The sequence below is a fragment of the Myxine glutinosa genome, chromosome 2 (genome assembly GCF_964187855.1).
Source record: "Myxine glutinosa chromosome 2, kmMyxGlut1.1, whole genome shotgun sequence".
Taxonomy (NCBI): Eukaryota; Metazoa; Chordata; class Myxini; order Myxiniformes; family Myxinidae; genus Myxine; species Myxine glutinosa.
Window position 1 is genome coordinate 240743454 of NC_136262.1, and position 15516 is coordinate 240758969.

The window sequence follows — 15516 nt, forward strand, 5'->3', positions numbered from 1 at the left end:
TTACACTAGACTCTGGGATGTGTTTTCATGAGACGAATTTCAGAATTGATGACAATTCAGTGAGTATGGTGGACAACGTGAAGTGGCTGGTGTGAAGGAAGGGGTTGGGAAAGATGGACCCCCTTCACGAATACCCAGTAGGGTAGCTTAATTTCAGACATAACAGTGAGAATCTATTTTGAGCGAATCACAGTGGGTGAGGAAAACATTGTGTGTGACCAGACACCAGAACTGACCAGAATTGAAATTGGAAGTAGACCAGGTTATTTCTATTATTTGTTTATTCGTGAAAATAAATAAATAATAGGGGGAGGTTAATGGAGGTTAATGGTGGTTTGTTTGTGTTAATGGAGGTTAATGGTGGTTTGTTTGTGTTAATTCTAGTTGAAACTCTCGCTGAAGTAATTTTCGTTTATTTTTATTTTTTTGATTCGATTTGAGAGTTGAGATGATTGATTTTTTATTAATTTTATAATTTTATTTTTATTGATGTTGGAAACAGGTAATGGGATGCTGAGAGAAGGATTGAATTTAATTTGAATTGGACTGGATTAAATGGGATTGAATTTAAAAAAATTGAATATTGGATAAAATTGGATCCACTTGAAAAAAGTGGATTAGGAAATTGGAGACCTGTAGACCAGGCGCTCCCAGGAGACTTGTGGACCAGGTGTTCCACCAGAGGAAAAAGACCAGGTGTTCGTGGAGCACTTCACCTGCAAGAACGCCTTGGAACCAAGGTGGAAGGGACCAGTCCAGGTGTTGCTGACTACACCAACGGCAGTCTTTTGCGAGGGCAAGACTTCGTGGATCCACGCCACGCACTGTAAGTTGGCCATACAAGCACCAGACACTACACCACAGAAACCACAGTAAGGATGGGCCTAATCATAGGTACAATACTATTGATAGCGACAGCAGCTAGGGGAAACTCCGATTCCAATAGATGCGAAAACGAAACCCGACACCTCACCGTAACATGGGGACAAAGAGTATCACTACCATGTTTCGAACAGAAAGCCCTGCACACAAATTGGGTGAACATAAATTGGCTAGCACTGTCGGCAGGGCCTGGACGCGTTGGCATGATACTACAAAAGCAACGAGAGTTCCGGGAAGACGGGCAAGCTAGCATTAAGACCTTGGCCCAACCAGGATACCAATGGGGAACCCCTGATTTTAAGCTACAAACACGCACGCGCCTAGAGAAAGGCATGACTATGCAGGTCCGGTGCAGCGTCTGGACCCCTGGCGCGGCCGGTGGCGAAAAGAACTACATACGATGCAACGAATACATACTCACGCCACACCCCCAGAATAAGGCCCCAAAGAGGGGGGAAAACACATATTGGAAAGTGGCCAGGGAGGTGGCAACAATTCAAAATAGGACACACCGCTGGTCGTGCATGCGCTTTCCCCAAGCAGGCACCACAGGAATACACATGATAGTGCTACCTCTGTCCCTCAATGACCTCTGCTCACAACCTATCGATCCCCCATGTTTAGTCACCACGCTGGAAAGAGAAGGGGTTGACAACGGCAAGAGTTGCAATCGACAATTTAATTATCGCCCGTCAATGATTGCCCATGTGGCCGAGAGGCCTGCCCCCGTCTGGGTCAAACCACAGAAAGGGAGGGTCTGCCTCCAGGGTTCCGGCCACTTGCGTATGGGAGAATCAGAATGCGCCTACACTCTCCCCGGGAAGCTGGGACAAGGGAGCTCGGGGATTACATTACGAATAGTACTGCAAGATAAACACAACCACAACATAACGGCTATAACATTCTCTAGGGGGGTTAGTAGGATTAATGGGGTGGTAAAGGGACTCCAGTGCTTATCCACCCACCTGGTCCCACCCCATGGGACAATGTTTATATGCGGCGACAAGGCTTACCCCTATTTACCAAATAATTGGGGGGGCACATGTTATCTGGGTTCAGTCCTTCCTGACGTTGAGATACTGGATGAGCTAGACCCAAAGTCCTTGGACAGGCGTTATAAGAGGTCAGTCATGAACGAAGATGGAACCACTAAACTACACGGGAGCCTAGGGGAAAAGGTGTTTGGTTTCTTCTTCCCAGGAGCGGGCACAGTCATGGATAGTTTCCGGATAGATAAATTGGCTTTGGCCCTAGAAAAGGTGGCAAACGACACCGCTACGGCTCATGACATACTATTGGATCGATCGGATCGCGCGCGAAAATTCTTATACATTTAGCTGGCTCACTGACTGGTTCCAGGGATGGACGGGCACCATAGTGAAGTGGTTATTGACCGCACTGGCTGTGATAATCGGGGTAGTAATTTGGGGGGCACTAATGAAATCTCTAGTCCTCCTCTATATGAGAAAGTATTTTACAGGATGGAAAGTGAAGAAGCCGCCGACAACAACTATGGCTCTGACCACAGAGGCCGTCGACCTGAACGGGTCCTTCAACAAGGCAGTTGCGACCAGCGCTCCAGAAAATTGTATTGAATTTTGTGACGACTGTGATACTTGTGTGGATCCCATGTGGGAACTGGCTGCTGCCTGTAACGGTGTATGTGATGACTGTGATACTTGTGCTATAAACCCCTTGCGTGTACTGGCTAACGCTGCTTATGTATTACAAGCTGACAGCTGCACGCCCCCTTCCGACCCAACTATGGATCTGATTGCGACACTGGGTCTGGCGGTTGAGGGACCCGACGCGGATGTCCTAGACCCGCAAGCCGACCAGGCGCCCATGGGAGACTTTGACATAAAGGAAGTCCCTCTCTTTTCTTCAAATGTTTCGGATCTCTTTGATCCAAATGTTTCGGATCTCTTTGATCCACATGTTGCGGATCTCTTTGCTTCAAGTGATTCGGATTCGGATTTTTACGCTCTGTACCCTGACCAGGAAATTGAGACACAAGATACTGACGACATTTTGTATTCCCCAGAACAGCAACACGTGAGGGACCTCATGGGCATGACCGTTGATTAACTTCGAAGATCTGCAAGGACTGCGTCTGCAAAGGGTGGGGGGAGCCAGTTCCGCAGGGGAAGTGATGCACCCTCTGGCGGAGCAGAACCTCATCTGGACCAGACGTCTTCGTTGTGGATCCGAAACGTTAATGAACTTTCATGTTTTGAGCCCTCAGGCTCCGAGCACGCACCACACGACACGTTCGCCAAATGCACGGGCGAGGCGCTTTGGGCGCACGATATGCCCTTGGGAGATACCCGCATTACACAATTATTTTTTCAATACCCGCATTACACAATTATTTTTCAATAAAGCCCGATGTGGCACGTTGTCTCTTAAGATACTTTGTCTCGACGAGACAAGAGGAAGGAATGTCAAGTAGTAGATTTGTTATTGCCTAAAGTTCAGTTATAGACGTTGGGTGCTAATGTGTTATGATTTATATGATGTCTAAAAATGCTATTTCATAAAGTAAATAAAGGGTTTTTGCTTCGTTTTAGTTTTGGATGAGGAAAGGCTTAAAATGAGGTCATGCTGAACAAATTGTATACGTGTGCTTTTTTCGAGGCTGGTCGTAAAACCACGCCCACATGCGCTTGTTTTAGCGTAATGCTAGTAGAATGACATGATCGTTAACCATATATATTTTGTTTTAATCTCAGCAACGCATGACTCTGTATAAACATGCTTTGGATTACTCATGTACACAAACCCATAAAATATATGGGTTTGTTTGGCTAAGCATACACTCTCCTCATTGTGAGTTACATTTCTGTTTTCTCGGAGCCCAGAGAAACATTTGGTCCAAATGATAAGGACGGGCTGACTCCCCCGAATGATAACGGTGGGAGGAACCTCTCCCAGTGTTGTTTGTTCCCTCGGAGATTTCCTGATAAAACGTGTCCCTATATAAATGGACTGGGAATCAATGTGTTTTCAGGAAGGCTTGACGTGGCATGAGACTGGCTCTTGCTATAGATGTCTTGGCCTCCTCCGGATCTGTATAAGTTGGTTCTTTAATAAAGCTGCGCCATTCCAGGCTATTGTGGACTTCTTTTGCAAACGAAGAGCTGATTCTTCACATATATATATATATATATATATATATGTGTATATGTATATATATATATATATATATGTGTATATGTATATATATATATATGTATATATGTGTATATGTATATATGTGTATATGTATATATATATATATGTATATATGTGTATATGTATATATATGTATATGTATATATATATATATATGTATATATGTGTATATGTATATATATATATTGTTGCGGATATGAGATTGGCCTCCATCCATATCCGCTTGTAAATATTCCCCTATTTCCCCAATACTTCCCAACTATCCCCAATCCCCCATTCCCTAGTCCCATTTTCTGTAAACAACACTCTGTAGACCCAACCTTCCCCTATTTCCCCCATTAAATGTCGCATCCAGGTCCACCGCATCTCACGTAGACAACTATAGGACATCTTGCTAGTTATTCTTAGTCTATGTCAGTTAAGGACTCGTTTCCATTAATTCTGACTCTTCGTTGCACCAGAATGTGATTGTATGGCACCGTTAGGAAGTTTAGGACCTCCCAATACCTCCCCGCAGCTCTTCCTCACGGTTCAGCAACAACAACAACAGCAACAACAGCAACAACAATGGCGGCGGCGCGGGGAGTGCGCGTCCTCACTCCGGCTTGGTTAGCCGCCATCGAACATGTGCTCCGACGGGGTTACCACGTAGGGGCTCGCTGTCAGCTCCTCGTCAAGGGCGGAGCCCGGTCACCCCCCGCACCCAATAGAAGCGGCGGACCGATTCCATCTGGGGCGGAGCCAACGAGCCGAGGGCGTGTGACTCCCCGCTGAGCATGCGCAGGAAGAGGGAGGTGACGTCAGATGCGCGCTGGACTTGAAGGAAGAGAGACGCCACCTCCGAGCGCTGCAATACCTCCCCGCATCTCTGGACCGGACCGTGTTTGATTCTGTCCCTGAGCCAAGGTGCACCTTGTGCTATCGACTGCCTGTCCTTCCTTGCCATCAATCCCTGTGTAAGTCAGTCTTGTTCCGTTTGTCTGTGGTCTGTCGGGGATAAGATAAGACTGTAACTAAGTGCCCATCTTTTCTGTGCTTTACCTCTTACCTTGTAATCTACCCCTTTTCTCCACCACCAATTATATCCTCCTCCGGAGGTCTTGAGAACTGTACCCCTTGTGTCGTTTCATTTATCCCAGCCGTTGTGTCCTTTCCATCATTGATTTAGCGTAGCGCGATTCGGCCAACGTTCGAGTGGAATCGGGTGAGTTGGGGAAGAATCGGGGGAATTGTTAGGTCGCGGCAATACCACCACTCGGTAAATAACATCAAATCCGCGATCCGTAACAATATATATGTATATATATATATATATACGTATATGTATATATGTGTATATATGTGTATATATACACAAAGAATTAAGTTAAGCACCCCCCCCGTTTTTTTACAACCTCGCACATTACAAGTTTGTTGTCGTCAAAACAGTGTAATATACCCATGATATTGCTATATTTTCTGGAGAAGTGATATTATGGTCACATAAAAACATAACAATCATGCCGTTTTCAATATTTTATTCTGAATAATTTAAGGTGAAATTTTTTGGGAATTTTAGGCATATTTTCACCTCAATTTAAGTATGGAGCTATAGGTCCATCACGGACAGTGTGGATGACGTTTATGTTTTCTAACGTACAGTCATTGTTCTGAGAAGACCTCTAGCGATCTTTGCGTCAATAACGTATGTAGGACCCACGTGATCGGATCACTGACTCAACCCTACGTCTCATAGACCCTGTAAGCCGTCGTATGCGTTGCTGTGGCAGGTTGTTCCATTCCCGATGTAATGCACGTTCCAATTCATCCAGATTGGCTATTGGAGGGACCATCTTCGCAATTTGTCGTCCCAACATGTCCCGAACGTGCATTACATCGGGAATGGAACAACCTGCCACAGCAACGCATACGGCGGCTTACAGGGTCTATGAGACGTAGGGTTGAGTCAGTGATCCGATCACGTGGGTCCTACACACGTTATTGACGCAAAGATCGCTAGAGGTCTTCTCAGAACAATGACTGTACGTTAGAAAACATAAACGTCATCCACACTGTCCGTGATGGACCTATAGCTCCATACTTAAATTGAGGTGAAAATATGCCTAAAATTCCCAAAAAATTTCACCTTAAATTATTCAGAATAAAATATTGCAAACGGCATGATTGTTATGTTTTTATGTGACCATAATATCACTTCTCCAGAAAATATAGCAATATCATGGGTATATTATACTGTTTTGACGACAACAAACTTGTAATGTGCGAGGTTGTAAAAAAACGGGGGGGGTGCTTAACTTAATTCTTTGTGTATATATATATATATATATATATATATATATATATATATATATATATATATATATATATATATATATATATATTGTTGCGGATATGGGACTTGGCCTCAATATCCGCTTGTAAATACTCCCCTATTTCCCCAATACTCCCCAACTATCCCCAATCCCCCATTCCCTAGTCCCATTGCCTGTAAATAACACTCTGTAGAACCGACCTTCCCCTTTTTCCCCCATTAAATGTCGTGCCCAGGTCCACCGCATCTCACGTAGACAACTTTCGGACATCTTGCTAGTTATTCTTAGTCTATGTCAGTTAAGGACTCGTTTCCATTAATTCTGACTCTTCGTTGCACCAGAATGTGATCGTATGGCACCAGTAGTGAGTTTAGGACCTTCCCATACCTCCTCCCATCTTCTTCCCCAAACAACAACTACAACAACAACTACAACAGCAACTACAACAACTACAACAACGGCGCGCGCGGGGAGTGTGCGTCCTCACTCCGGCTCGGTTAGCCGCCATTACCCATGTGCGCTCCGACGGGGTTACCACGAAGGGGCTCCCTGTCAGCTCCTCGTCAAGGGCGGAGCAGGTAACCCCCCCCCCCCCGCACGCACCCAATGAGAAGCAACGGGCCGATTCCATCTGGGGCGGAGCTAACGTGCCGAGGGCGTGTCACTCCCCGCCGGATATACGCGGCCACTTACCGGACGTGACGTCAGATGCGCCCCCAGCTTGAAGAAGAGCCAGTCACCACCTCCAAGCGCTGAGCGAGCTCCACGCATCGACCCGGTATTGCAGTACCTCCGAGAACGGTGCACCTTGAGCCATCGACTGCCTGCTTTCCTTGCCATCAATCCCCGTGTGAGTCAGTTTTTGTCCTGTTTATCTGTCGTCTGTCAGGGAATAAGATAAGTGTGTCTAAGTGCCTGTCTTTCTATGCTGTCCCTCTTGTAGTTGTAATCTGACCTTCCGCCCTAATATAACCTCCTCCGGAGGTCTTGAGAACTGAACCCTTGGTGTCGTGTCATTTGAATCCCAGCCGTTGTGTCCTTTTCCTTCATTGACCTAGCATAGCGCGACTCGGACAAGGTTCGAGTATAATCGGGTAACTTGTGCGGACACGGCGGCCATTCCGCTCGGCCCACCATAACATCAAAGTCGTGTCTGTAACAATTGGTGTCGAGGAGTGGGATTGGACCCGGAGCGCGTTTACGCGCTCGAAATTATAACAGCGAAATTTGATTGTGTTTTACAAAATATAAAAACCCGAATTTTGAAAGTCGCGCTATGGCGGATCAAGACAGCTGGGTTCCGGTAGAGGAGAGTGAGGCAGGGTCGGTCCAGGACCAAATAGAGGGACGCGAGGAGAGCGAAGCAGCGAGGGTAGCAGACGCACAAATTAGCGTCGTTGCGCCCGACATGGCGGGCGCGCGAAATGGCGCCTCGCACATGGCCACGGCGCCCACGCCCGCGACCGTGGCAGCGCCCCTGGTGGATTCGAACCTTTTCCTCCTGCAAATGGGGGCCCTTATGGAGAGGCTAGAAGCAAAAATGGGGGTAATGGGAAACCAAATGGGGGTAATGGGGAACCGGATGGAGGCTCAGAGTGAGCAAATGGGGGTAATGAGGGACGAAGCGAGGGGTACCGGTGAGGAGTTAGACAAGAAATTTGGGAAGTTCGACAATAATTTTGAGGGGTTAGACAACGGGATAAAAGAGGTAAAAAATGGGTTAATGGGGGTAGAAAACAGAATGGCCGCTCAAGAGAATCAAATGGAAGGGATGCAAAAAGGGTTAGAGGGGTTAGAAAACAGTATGGAAGGCAAATTGAGGGACATGAGGGACCAAGCGGAAAGGGAAGTTAACCAAATGGGGCAGCAGATAGAGGGGGTCAGAATGGGGGTAGAAACCAAACTGGATGCTCACAGGGAGGAAATGGAGCAGATGAGGGTGGCATCTGGGCAGGAGATGCAAGTGATGGGAGAGGAGATCAGAAGAGGAGTGAGTGAGGAGGTCGGAGGAGTGCGCGAGGAGGTGAGGCACTGTAAGGAGCACATGGAGAAGGAGGTGAGAAAGGGGACTGTAAAATTACAAGGGGGCATAGAGGTCCTGACGCAGGAGGTGGAACAGCTGACGGAGGGACAAAAAGAAGTAACGGAGCAGGTTCAAAGGAACACTGCGGTATTAGGAGGATTAAAAGTGACACAGAAAGAACTAAAAGATGACTTGGTAGCGACGAAGAGGGAATGTCAGATGGTACGTGAGGGACTGACAACGAGGCTGGACGAGGTGATAGAGGGAATGGAGACGAAGGACCGGCAGGTGAGGACGCACATGGAAACGGTCAAGGTAGCCTTGGAGGACGAGCTTGAGGAGACGTACCGGGGAATAAAAGAGGTGAAGCAGAAATTAGAAGAAGTGGAAGAAGGGGTGAGCGAAATTAAGAAGCGACGGAGGGAGGATAATAAAGAGATAAAAGAGGAGGTAAAATAATTGGTCGAAAGTCTGTGTTCGGATCGTGATGATGTGCTCATTAACCGGATGAGGGATTCGCAGGTGATGGAGGAGAAGCGAAGAGGAAGAGGACCCGGTGTAAGTGGTGACCAATATGGTCGTGCGTATGATGCGCCAGGTTATTTAAGAAGCTTGGGGGTCGAGATGGACCCGGGTGTTCGTGAGAGGCCACTGGTGAAGTGTGTGACAGGTCTGGTGTGCGAAAAAGGAGGTGTGCGAGAAAGTCCGACTCTGGGGTGTGTGAGGAAAAAGTGCGTGCCAAGGAGTGAGGGTGCTGGCGAGAGTGAGTCGGTCGTAGCGCGTGTGCGAGGGAGCACATGGAAGCGCGGTGTGGTAAGTGTTACAGAGGGTGTGACGGGAGAGTGTGCGCAGGAGTGTGCGCGAGAAAGGTGTGTGACGGACAGGTGCATGGGGAAAGAGTGCGCTGTCAAAGGCAAGGAAGAATGCACGCCTGTGGTGAGTGTTACAGAGGGTGTGACGGGAGAGTGTGCGCAAGAGTGTGCGCGAGAAAGGTGTGTGACGGACAGGTGCATGGGGAAAGAGTGCGCTGTCGAGAGTAAGGGTGAGTGCGCTGTCAAGAGTGGAGGTGAGAGTAGTACGAGTGGCACGGAGCGTGAGTTGGTTGTGACAGGTGAGCGAGGATGTACACCTGGAATGGAAGGATGCACACCTGGAATGGTAGAGCGTGAGTGGGAATGCACGCTGGAGTTGGTGGTGAGGCACGTAGTTGGGTGTGCGAAAGAGGGCACACCTGTGATTGTCACAGAGGAGGTGACCGAGGAGGGGGCGCGAAGAGGTGTGTTGGTGAGGTGTGCGACCAACGAATGTGTGCCAAGGTGCTCGGTGGTCAGGTGTGTGACCAAGGCTGTGAGTGGAATGAGAGTACCTGGGTGTGTAAGGAAAGGTACGAGGAGCATGGAGACGGCTGCATGTATGAGCAAGAAAGGGGTAGCGTATGCTTGTAAGAATCCAGGTGAAGCATCGACGGTAACCAGGTTCGAGGTTAGGTCGACTTTTAGCCGAAGCGGGCCCTCGGTGCGTGCTGGGCCTCGCTTTGAACGGCCGCGTCCGTGCTCCACTAGGCGGAGCGGGCAGCCCGATAGAAAGGGTCGTCATGGCGACCACTTTTTGTTGAGGCAGTCCGGCAGGTCGAGATCGGGACATTGGATGGCTCCACGCCGAGGGGGTGCGTGGGATCTCGGCCCGGGTAAGCCCCCGTCTCTGCACCGAGTGCCGGATGCATCCAGCCGCTGGCACAGAACAACCCGCATTCATGGCTTGGCTTTACGAAGCCGGGCTTTGGACGGGAATTGGCGCACCGAGAGGCATTAGTAAGTAGACTGTGTGATGAGGTTAGTGTTTTGGCCCCAAAATTGGAGAAAAACAAAATTTGATGATTGGCAAGGGATTGGCAGTAGTGATTGGCAGATGATGGGTAGTGATTGGCAATTTTAATTTGTTGAAATTTGATGTGCCAAATTGGTAGTGAGCGATGGGCCCGGTGGGTAAGGGGGGGCATCCCTGCCACCCTTCCCATAATGGGGGCAAATGCGCACTAGCTTATGGGGTGTATGGCAGTGAAAACTAGCCCGGGTGGGTTAGGTTATATTGTAGGGATCTAGCGAAGATGACATTAGGTGACGTTAAGGTTAGTTAGTGACTGATACCTGTAGTGGGGACGCAGGTAGTTTAGGGTGGATGATAATGACGTGGGAGCGCAATAGTTTAAAGGGACGACTGGGAAGCGCAAGTTTCAGAGGGGAGTAGTTAGCTGGGATGATGCCATGTGTGTGAGAATTGAACAGGTGTGATTGCACAGGTGTGCAACTGGACAGGTGTGTGGAGCAGTGTGAGAGTAATGAGTGTTGTGGATCAGCGCGAATGCGCTTGGGGAGAGAAGGGTGCAGGTGGCACCAGGTGTGAGAGCACAGGTGTGCAAGTACAGGTGTGTGGAGAGAGTTGGAGTAAGTGGTACGGAGTGGTGTGCATGGTGCGAAGGTGTGAATGGGGGAAGAGTGGACCCCCATCACGGATACCCGGGGCGGGTAGTGTAAGTGTTAGGTAGAGGGTACAGGTAAATTGTGGTTGGGTATTGGCATCTGTGGTGCGGTTGCAGAATGGTGTTGTGGATGGGTGCATTAGTGTTGTGGAAATGACTGGGCGTGTAGCCTGTTAGTGTGTGTAGTTGGTTGGGCACTCCACCACTGTGAGGATGTCGGCCAGGTGAGGCCGCAGGTGGGCTCTGGGAGCCGGTAGTTGTGAGTGGGTGCCTGAGGATCCCGGGTGTGGATCGGGCAGCCCAGTGCCAGAGAGGGCACCGAGTGGGGAGAGCGCCAGAGGGCCTTCCCCAGGTAGTTAGGTTAGGGTAAGGAGCAGGTAAGCTCGGAGGCAACTGCAGTGGTGGAGGTGTGCAGGTGGGTAGACCCGCTGGGAGAGGTACACGCCACAGCCCAGAAATTGTGCGAGGGCACCGGGAGATGAATCGGGGGAGTGAGACCCCAAATTGGAAAGCACCACAGTTTGGCCAATGGGAATTGGTTTTTAGAACCCATAGTGTAAGAGGGCCAATGGTTTGGCCGGAGAAAGACCCCGGGTAGTGTAAAGTTGTAAAGTCATTTAGGAAATAGTTAGGATTGATGAACCTGTCGCACCATACGCAGCCACTTACCTGTGGTGATGATGATGACTCCACACCTGTGTTTTCTTTGTTTTGTTGCAGGAAATGAGATTGCTGTGGATTTGTGGGACGCATCACGACGTGGATGAGACATTGGGGTGATTCCATCTCTCCCTCCTTAGGAGGGACTGATGATGAATTGGTGATGGCAAATTTTGATGTTGAGTTGGAGATGGCAAATTGTGATGAGAGTTGAAAATGGCAAATTTGATTGGTTAGGAGGGAGAGAAGACGAATTTGGTATATGGGAGGAACGGGGAAGACAGTAGGGATGTTTGTTGATTTGTAAAATAGATGTTTATGGGTAGTGTTGTGTTTTGTGGATACAGTAAGGGGTAAGGGAGGGGCCATGTAGGTTACCTGGTGGGGGGGGGGGGGGGGAGCGTACGGTAGGAACGTACCTGTCTCACCTGGTTCCCATGTGCCCCCAGTGTGCATTACCTTGCATTGCGTGCACTTTTGCGCCCTTGCCACCTTACTCACTTGTCTGCTTCTTTTGTCTCCCACCTCCGAGGATCTGGCTTTGGGGCAGAGAGAGAGGAGAGAGAGGTGCTGGCTTCGCAGTTGTGGGCCTGCACTTTCGCTGTTTGCTGCCTGGATCGATACACCATATGGACCGCAATGTTTGTGGCCACCCACCATGGACCGCAGTTCTTATGCGGCCGAGCACCACCCGTGGATGGACCTATGGGTCAACGTGGCACCTATGCCATACAGGTGAACCACTATTATAGTTGACACCACTGAAGGCCACAATACAGAAATGGACGCGGTTGGCGCCTTTCTTTATTTTTTGAAAGAGGCAAGAACACCAAGTGCACCACACGAAGGCAAGACCAGCGGCAGAACATCGGCCGGCTGTGACACCACCGGTGATTCATAAACACTTTATTGGTGCACCGGATGGTGCTGACTGTGTTATGGGGTGGTGCTTTTCGTGCTGGGAAAGGGTGCTCTGCACGTTATTAAAGGCCGTAGGCCACAGAGCACTCGTGGGTTGGTGTATCGATGCTGGCATGCGTGCTCTCTCTATGCATAACATCTGCATGTGTCCCTCCAAAACCAGGTCCTGGATCGTAGTGTAAATATCAGCGTAGTCTTGTAAATAATGCTCCCTACCGGCTGTATGTGTAGTTTGCGAATTCTTTCCGGATTCGGTTATCCTGTGGGTGTGTTTCTGTGAGGAGAAGGGTGCAACGTCGCAGGGGGACATATTTACTCATTTGTGAATATCTGTAAAACTGTCGCACTCAGGGTAGAGTTAATAGTAGAGGGAACTACATCTGAGTGCCACACTAAAATAGGTAAAAATTTATCGGGTCGGGACGCCCCGAGGGTAGAGAAGGGTGCAATGTTGCGGATATGGGACTTGGCCTCAATATCCGCTTGTAAATACTCCCCTATTTCCCCAATACTCCCCAACTATCCCCAATCCCCCATTCCCTAGTCCCATTGCCTGTAAATAACACTCTGTAGAACCGACCTTCCCCTTTTTCCCCCATTAAATGTCGTGCCCAGGTCCACCGCATCTCACGTAGACAACTTTCGGACATCTTGCTAGTTATTCTTAGTCTATGTCAGTTAAGGACTCGTTTCCATTAATTCTGACTCTTCGTTGCACCAGAATGTGATCGTATGGCACCAGTAGTGAGTTTAGGACCTTCCCATACCTCCTCCCATCTTCTTCCCCAAACAACAACGACAACAACAACTACAACAGCAACTACAACAACTACAACAACGGCGCGCGCGGGGAGTGTGCGTCCTCACTCCGGCTCGGTTAGCCGCCATTACCCATGTGCGCTCCGACGGGGTTACCACGAAGGGGCTCCCTGTCAGCTCCTCGTCAAGGGCGGAGCAGGTAACCCCCCCCCGCACGCACCCAATGAGAAGCAACGGGCCGATTCCATCTGGGGCGGAGCTAACGAGCCGAGGGCGTGTCACTCCCCGCCGGATATACGCGGCCACTTACCGGACGTGACGTCAGATGCGCCCCCAGCTTGAAGAAGAGCCAGTCACCACCTCCAAGCGCTGAGCGAGCTCCACGCATCGACCCGGTATTGCAGTACCTCCGAGAACGGTGCACCTTGAGCCATCGACTGCCCGCTTTCCTTGCCATCAATCCCCGTGTGAGTCAGTTTTTGTCCTGTTTATCTGTCGTCTGTCAGGGAATAAGATAAGTGTGTCTAAGTGCCTGTCTTTCTATGCTGTCCCTCTTGTAGTTGTAATCTGACCTTCCGCCCTAATATAACCTCCTCCGGAGGTCTTGAGAACTGAACCCTTGGTGTCGTGTCATTTGAATCCCAGCCGTTGTGTCCTTTTCCTTCATTGACCTAGCATAGCGCGACTCGGACAAGGTTCGAGTATAATCGGGTAACTTGTGCGGACACGGCGGCCATTCCGCTCGGCCCACCATAACATCAAAGTCGTGTCTGTAACAATATATATATATATATATATATATATAAATAAATATATATATACAGACTTGGCATTTAATATGGAATATTTTTTTTGCGGGGGTGAACTTACTTTTCAAGATATCTTAGAACCAAAAGTTCATTGGAATTATGTTGAAATTATTCTAGCTTTTGTTAATGTGACCTTTAAAAGAAACAAAAACCACAATTGACATTTCGAAACAAATAAATTGATCCTTGAAAGTGATGTAAACTGATATCGAACTCGATTCATGGGCAGTACTGTGTTAAACTTCTGTACGTTTTCCAGAAGTACCTCTTTATTTTGCACATTAGCCAAAAAATTTTTTAACAAAAACAAAAGTTAAATTACGACTGGGATTACGGACAGTAAAATTACAGTTCAGTACTTCGTGTAACCCCCACGAGCATTCAGGAGAGCACGTACACGTCCAGGCATGCTGTTCACGAGATTTGCCAAGGTTTGGACAGGAATCGCTTGCCATGCAGTGACAGCCTGCTGCATTTCACGCACAGAGGCAGGCTGCTGGTCCAAGTGGTAGATTTGACGCATTAATTCTGCCCACAAGTTCTCTGTCGGATTCATATCCGGGGACATGGCAGGCCACTCCATATGCTCTACACCACGGTCAGCAAGAAAGTGTTGGATTACTTGAGCACGATGACGCCGTGCATTGTCATCTTGGAAGACAAAGTTTCCTCGAAAGGCTGCACAAGCAAATGGAAGCAATGTTTCTTCCAGAATGGCCCTGTACTTGAACTGGTTCAGGTTTCCATTCAGAACGACCAGGTCAGTTTTGCCCCCTGCATGAAAAGCAGCCCAAACGGTCACCCCACCACCTCCAGCTTGGACTCTTGGCACTATACAATCTTTGTTGTCGGCTTCATGCACTTGTCTGCACACTCGGACGCGGCCATCTTGACGATAGACCAGAAATCTAGACTCGTCACTGAAGATCACATGATTCCAGTGTCCTAGCTGCCATTGACGGTGCTCTCTGGCCCACTGCAATCGGCGCTGGCGGTGTTGTCTGGTCAGGCGTGGCTTTCTCAGGGGACGCCTGGCACGATAGCCTGCTTGAACCAGTCGTTGGTTGACTAGCCTTCTGGATAGAGGCACATTTGACAGTTGCTGCCACTCAGCCCTAACCCGATTAGCTGACTTGGTATGGCCATTGCGGACTAACCGGTGCAGCTGGCGATCATCCCTCCTTGTGGTTCTGCGGGGACGTCCTGGCCTCGGTATTGGTGTAGGGACACCTCTCTGAGCATTTCGTTTCAGGATCTTTGACACCTGACCTTGAGTGATGCCATACTGCCGAGCAATAGCATGCTGTTTCATGCCAGAATTTCGTAAAGCCACCACTCCATGACAAACAGCATTGTCAAGTTGATGGACCATCTCCAGAGGAAGCGGCAATAACTTTTGTAGACGTGCAGCAGTTGTTTTCCACTAATACAGAAGGCAACAACCCTTATATACCAGATTGTGAAGCCAATCGTCAAATGTACCTGTCCTTACATTTT